Below are 6,677 nucleotides of genomic sequence, written 5' to 3'. Positions count from 1 at the left end.
AGAGCTATTAAAACTACGTGACAGGTTCATTAAATTATTTCATACTAACTCAGGAAAAACAACTTACTTTCTTCAACTCATTTTTTCTTTTAAAAAGTGCAAAGAAAATCTCAGACAGCTTCATCTTAGCAGATTATCACTAACTAAAAGGAATCTATTATTTAACACAGGTCACCTGAGAGTATAACATGTCAAGTACCACCAGCACTATTTTTTTCCTCCAGCAGCTGCTCTTCCCTCCCCTCCTTCTAAAGTAAATCTGAAAAAAAACCAAACCACTGCCTAAAATAGTAAGTATAACTTAAAAGTGTCACAAGAACATGACCACGCTTGAATTATGGAAACTATTTCATTAAACTTTCTTGGATATTTAAAAAACTCAATAGGGAAAGTAATTCTGTCATGGTGAAAGCTGACTTGCTTTTCAGGAAACTTTTGGAGTTGGACACTGGGCCTGTTTTCCAAAGGAGGAGGGAGGTTTCTTAGCAGAGAGAGCAAAGAGAAGCCTCACTCATATTTGCCCAGAAACAAATTGACACGAGGACACTAACTCAAAAGACAAGTAGTTAGTGGATTAAGCTAGCAAGAAGCTTTAAAAATTTAAAAATTCTTAACAAGCTGTTAATAAGTAGAGCTGACTACAGAGAGACCTGAATTTGAATCAGTCTCTCAGGTTGGTTTTTTTTTTCTAATTCAGGGATGCTTTTAAGAGGGACAAGACAAAGGAATTAGACAACCAAGATTCTCTGTTCTTCTGCCTGTTCTCTAACTAGCCAGACCGCTACAAAAAAAAAACCTGCAGGGTGCTTTATGATAGTTGCATAACAAGACATGCACAGCTTATGACAAAAGAACAGATGAGCAGGTACTAAACAGTGTTCCTTAAATGTAGCCAAGAACACGATTTATATCTGTTTGTGAAAACTGCAGGTCTGGAGGTTTTAACTGGAGCTCCAAAACAAGACCATAATGTAACATAAACTTTGTTTTACTGGTACTCTGTCAACATTCAGCAGCAGTTCAGTTGTATTTGGGGTCAGCAGTTAGTACATTCTGCATCTCGGAGAATGCTTCAAGGGGTAAATACTACAGAAATATTAATGATGAACAGGGTAAAATACTTCCAAAGGGAAACCAAGTGGTTAGCATCAGTTCTAGGAAAAAAAAAAACAACAAACCACATGACACATGAGGAGGAATGAGCACTCAAGAGGTGGCTTACAAGGCTTGAGAAGAAACATTTAAAAGAAGCTTGCAAGTTGCAAACGTACCAGTTACCTGGGAAAAGCACCAATATAACTTAGCTGCTTAAATGTGACATGGAAGTTTAATAAACTCACTTAATCATGCTACGGCACGAACACAACGTGACATTAGATGACAAACCTGGTTTTCTTCTTGCAAAACTCTATATTGCTCCTTCCAAATAGTGATTTTTGAAGCTTCATCTTTCCTCAGAGCTCTCTCCTTTTTTAGCTCAGGACTCCAGAAGGTCTTGATACTGTTCATGGAAGAACTCAGCTTGCTTTCTTTCACCTCCACATCCTTGCGAAGCAGGTCGTTTTCCCGTAATACTTCTTTGAGTTGTGTCTGCAGATCCATGATGGTGTTATCCCTGGCCTGGCGCAGCGAGTGAGGCACGGTGGATGCCATACTCACTGCGGGGAGATGATGTTCTCCAAATGCAATAGTATCACTGGCAACTCCACTGCTGGCAATGTTAGGGCTGCTCCCCATGGCAGTCATCCTAACACCGTAAGGCAGCCGACCCCCAGATCGGCCCAAAGTCATGGTGCTTTTTGGGGTGTCTGCACCCACGTTCTCATGGTCACTTAGATACATAGGGCCAGATGTAGCATAGGCAGCATTTAAGGACTGAATATTTTCCATAGAAAGGGTTTTCCCACTGCCACCCCCAGTACTACTCCCAGAACTGCCACCCGTGCTGTTGGTTCGACGATGGCCCAAGCGTGGTGACCGTGGCAGCCTCGGTGAACGCCCTGGACTCTGGCTGCTTGGCTCAACCTTACCAACTGAGCGAGCGCTTCCATACATGATTAAGCTGGTGGTGTGAGGCAATTAGATAGGCATAAATCAGGAATGAGAGAAATCCTGTTAAGTTCTTCGACGGTTTTAAGTCAGCTTAAGGCCAATCACAACTTATAACAGATCCAGCTGTCCATCTTTGAAGTCACGTGCTCACAATGTTCAGGACCATATCTGTATCAATAAAAAAAAAAAACACATTAAAAACTGTGTTGATAAAAATAACACATATGAAGTTATGTGTTCATTTAAGTTCAATACCTAGTTTATCACAAAATACTTTGTCCCACATTAGAATAAAGTGTATTCTACCATCGTTACACTTCTCCAGCATCTTTTCAATTCCCACTCACAAAAAACCAATCTTTTATTTAAACCCTAATATTTAAACTCAAAAAGGAACTTCTTGCTTTTCTGTTGTTATATTATCACAGTAAAGACAGAGAAAAAAAACAAAAACAAAATAAAACACAACAATTTTCAGGCCATAATTTTGTTGATCATGACCTGAACTCTGCAACCTTTTTCCCCCCTGTGTCTAAGTACTCCTAATTCTTTACCTGTTACCTTCCTGAGTAAGAGAGAATCAAAATTTAAAGGTCACCCAGTAATATTATTTTTTTCCCTTCAAGCATTGCTAGTTTCCACAGGACACAGTTTCTAAACCCTGTTGCAGTGAAAATAATCCTGCAAATGGGAAGGCAGGATGGACTGAAATGATTGTGATCATGATCTCAACTAGCAGCTCCCCTCAGCGTTGCTGTCAAACTCAGAAGTCAGAAACAAAACTGAGAAGAAACATGAAATCACCACTGACCACACAGCTTATGCAAGTACAGATCCACCTCCGAAAAAACAGCGACCACACAGCAACGGGACCAGTGAGGTTCAGAGGAACAAGAGAATCACATCTGCATTGACAACTGGTTCCAGCCTCTTTTATTTTCTCTCAAAACTCTAAACATGACTTAAATCTCTGTTTGGATTAAGCAAGTATTTTAATCAAAATATACTTCTCATTAACCAGTTCAGATTCATTAACCAGTACAGAGACATCCGATCAACATGCTTATAGTATTAATTGAAAATACTATCTAGTGATCACGAAAAAGCTTTAAAGAAGGGCAACCAGAGCCTAAAAAGAGTACTGGAGAATTATACAGTATTGTAGAAAAAGGTTTGAAAAGAGGACAATTATAAACACATTTTCTGTACGAAAATGGCAAGATAGATAACATTACATCCTGCCTGAAGTGCCAGCTAAGAAAAAAATGTCTTCTAAGGTCACAGGTAATTGCCCAAAACCACTCAGATGCCATGAACTGTGGGGGAAAAAAAAAGGTTATAATCTGACAGTAAACATTTAAAACTACTACAGTGCAACTTGTGGCAACTAAAATTAATCCGTTTCATGACAACGGCCCAGTCACAGCCAGTGAAAATGGCAAAACAGCACAGCAGTTACCACTCCAAGGAGTATTTTTGGCCACTAAACTGGTGAAAGGTTTGGAGGGGAAGGGTGTGAGGAGAGGCTGAAGTCACTTGGGTTGTTCAGCCTGGAGAAGAGGAGACTGAGAGGAGATCTCCTGGGGGTCTAGAACTTCCTCCCAAGGGGCAGAGGAGGGGCAGGTGCTGATCTCTTCTCTCTGGCCACCAACGAATGCCAGGAGCAGAGGGAATGGCAGGAAGATGTGGCAGGGGAGGGTGAGGTTGGCCATGAGGAAAAGGTTCTTGAGGCAGAGGGTGGTGGAGCACTGGAACAGGCTCCCCAGGGAGGGGCTCATGGCACCAAGCCTGACAAGATTCCAGCAGCATTTGGCCACCATGTGCCCTCAGGGACATGGTGTGAATGTTGGGCTTGTCCTGTGCAGGGACAGGAGTTGGACTCCATGGTCCTTGTGGGTCCCTCCCAGTTCACAACACTCTGGGATTTGGTGATTCTAGGAGTACAGCGATATCCAGAACCACACAGCAATTAAAATGGTAATTCAGAGCGGCGTGGAAGCTGGCAACGCCTGCATCAGAACTTAGCGTGCCGAGAGTAAAATGCAACTCACGCAAATTGATGAGGATTCACTTGTAAGGCAGCTGTGATGCGAGAGGGCAGGAATAGGTACACTAGTGTTGTCAGATCTGGTTGTTTTCAGTAGGAGAGTTGTATTCAGGCATAGTAGAAATGTAAGAAATTCTGGAGGGATCAGATTAACATCAGCTTCAGGATAAAGAACCCAATAAAATGAGATGTGTTTACCAGTGCTGGCACACTCAGCCCCTATATCTACTGTTTTATGTGAACCAATGGATCAGAAATCAGACAGTCCTGCCTATCGCTGACAGAAAACTTTATGTTAATGAAAATTCATTAACATAAAGTTCTGTTAATCTCTGAAGAATCTCACCATCATATAAAATTATTATGCCTTTCATATCCCCCACTACTCTAGGACAAACACTAATACCATAGTAACTACTCCTAGGTAAGTAAGCAAACCAAATACAGACAAATATATTGCAGAAATACAGGAAAATCCCTGCTTACGTTTGTTAAAACAAAAAAATTAATAATTTTGGAATAACTTCTACAGCCTTCAGCAAGTAACATGAAGTTGAATTTCTTTTCTGCAGTTTCTGTTCAGGACTGACACCAGCCAACATTTCCAGAGTCAATTCCATAACGCTGTCAGCACCTGAGAGTGAGGAACAGGGCAGCTGGATCAGGAACCAGGCAGGTAAGCACACCTCACAGCACAGTGACCCCTCCAGTGCCTCCCACCACCATCCTGGAAGCCATCTATCTACCCAGCTCCCAGGAGACTGGGCTGTCTCATCTGCACCAGGAAAGCTCTGAGTGTCAGTTGTAAAACAGCAACAGAAAAGTCAGCCTTTGCTGTCTCCATCTGATAAAGCAGCGGAGCAGACACATTAGACTTCATTAACAGAGGTAGCAATTATAGGATCACAGAATAGCCTACACTGGAAAAGACCTTTAAGATCATCGAGTCCAATCATTGTTCACATTTCCATAATTCATACTTTAATAGTTAATCATGATGACTAGGTTACACAATAGGACCTGGACTCCAGAACAGAGCAAGGGAAAAAAAAAAAATATATATATAAAAAAAGAAGATGGAATTCCAAACCAGGCAAAGCTGATATTCCAGTAAAACTCTGACAAATATCTTTACTCTGGAATTCAACTAGTGGGGATGATGAGAGAATAGACAGGATTCACAACCTGGAGGTGTTTCAACCAAGACAGAGCCAAAAAAAATTTTTCCTGTTACTTTCTGGTGAACACCACAATTGTCAGAGCTGCAGCTGCTATGCTCCTTTACGTTAAAAAAATGTGAATCATCTATCTTAGGACTAGAATGTAGATTTTTAGATCTGACTAGTTCTGGAAGGTAAGAAAGCTCACTACTTTTCATGTTAAATGAATGACTATTACACAAGAAAATGACAGAATAAAGTTTACTTTGGAAATTGTTTGCAAGTCAACCAATGCTGAACACAAGACGTTGAACCCACAGAGTTCCAGCTTCTTTATCCACATCAAAATATTCTTATCCTCATGGCCTTGACAGCAAGAAAGTAAAAGGGATTAATGAAATTAAAATGGAAAGAAGACAAAAAAAAAAAAGGAACTGTTCATATTATGATTGATTCTCATTCCTGGAGAGCACGTGAATAGATGCCCGAGCACCAACATCTGTTCACGTCTAATCCTTTTTAAAGGTAGTTTTGGGGTCTTTTTTTTTTTAAAGTAAGTTCACCACCGTGCACACCTACCAAGTTCACTGAGAGTAAGGGTGCCCTTGTTCTGTCTCACTGAACAGAAGATAGGAGTTGATACATTCTGGAAGAGAAATCTTCCCAAAAATATCTCAGCAATCCCTGATGATCTTTAGGTGACTATCAGACTGAAAACCCCGTTTTGTAAAAGGTAGGTCATGAACCCTGACCCTAACATTCTGTAATGATAAACCCAGCTGTCATTTGTCAAAAAGAATGGGTTTGGTTTTTTTTTTTCCTAAACATAAATACATTCTGTAATGATAAACCCAGCTGTCATTTGTCAAAAAGAATGGGTTTGTTTTTTTTCTAAACATAAACTGACAGTTACACACTTCTTAAATTTGAAAGGTTAAATGGTTCACACACGCACTACAAATCAACACAGAACATGGAAACATCTGAATTATTTGTCCTTTTTTTAGACACTACTCTGTTTCCCACTCTTCCCTCCCATTCCTACAAGACATCCCACCCAGAATACACTACCTGCAAGTCTCTAAACAAGAGGCAGAAATACTCATCAGCTTCCTCATTAGCCTCCCACAAGTACACATTTCCTTTCGTGTGATCTCCTTACTCCAGAAGGAAGACATGAAGATGACAGAACCTGCTCTACTCTATAGTAGCTTTTTTGCAAAAGCAGTTTTAACTGACATCAGGTTTTGTTTCTTATAATTCCCACAAATTTTTATATCAGCATAAAGTACATACTTCCATCACCACAGCTCCATTCCTTTATATCAACTTTCCCCCCCAAAAAAACGAGACCACAAAACCAAAAAGGTTCACTATTATTACAAAAATGCATGTATTTTTATAATATTATAATAATA

At 40.3% G+C, this 6,677-nt stretch overlaps 1 pseudogene across 1 annotated transcript; it reads right to left on the bottom strand.

Moving 5' to 3' along the window:
- Positions 1 to 1,272: 1,272 nt before the first annotated feature.
- On the bottom strand, positions 1,273 to 2,055 carry LOC104532014 (ELKS/Rab6-interacting/CAST family member 1 pseudogene; annotated as a pseudogene). Its single transcript, XR_728086.1, has one exon. The product of XR_728086.1 is annotated as an ELKS/Rab6-interacting/CAST family member 1 pseudogene (transcript).
- Positions 2,056 to 6,677: the final 4,622 nt, after the last annotated feature.

Source organism: Antrostomus carolinensis, unplaced genomic scaffold, assembly GCF_000700745.2.
Source record: "Antrostomus carolinensis isolate BGI_N321 unplaced genomic scaffold, ASM70074v2 scaffold44641, whole genome shotgun sequence".
In the NCBI taxonomy this organism is placed as follows: Eukaryota; Metazoa; Chordata; class Aves; order Caprimulgiformes; family Caprimulgidae; genus Antrostomus; species Antrostomus carolinensis.
Note: the sequence above shows the minus strand (reverse complement) of the source record. Positions and strands in the feature narration are given on the sequence as shown.